The following is a 335-nucleotide window of genomic DNA, read 5'->3' as shown; positions in this document are numbered from 1 at the left end:
GCCCCATGGCGTCCAGGTCAATATCCTCCCTTGTAGAAAAGAGCTTTTGAAAGAAAGAATTTGCCGCCAGTTCTAGAGTCGTAGTCTCCGTGGTCCAAGACCCATCCTCCAAAANTTCAATAATCTCCTGAGCCGTCTTCCTGGAAGCTCTGGCATGACCGATGTTAATTCTCAGGTATTTACCCAAATCATTGCACAACCGGATGTTAGAGACCCCTGAGAGAACCTCTTTTCTCCTCTCCGACACCCTCTTTGAACACTGGGCCTTTGACTTATGAAGATTTACCTTTAAACCTGACGCTCTAGAAAACAAGTCCAAACAATGCATGACCTCT

This window comes from Arachis ipaensis, chromosome B03, assembly GCF_000816755.2.
Source record: "Arachis ipaensis cultivar K30076 chromosome B03, Araip1.1, whole genome shotgun sequence".
Classification (NCBI taxonomy): Eukaryota; Viridiplantae; Streptophyta; class Magnoliopsida; order Fabales; family Fabaceae; genus Arachis; species Arachis ipaensis.
The sequence above is the reverse complement of the archived record's forward strand: the minus strand, read 5'-3'. Positions refer to the sequence as shown.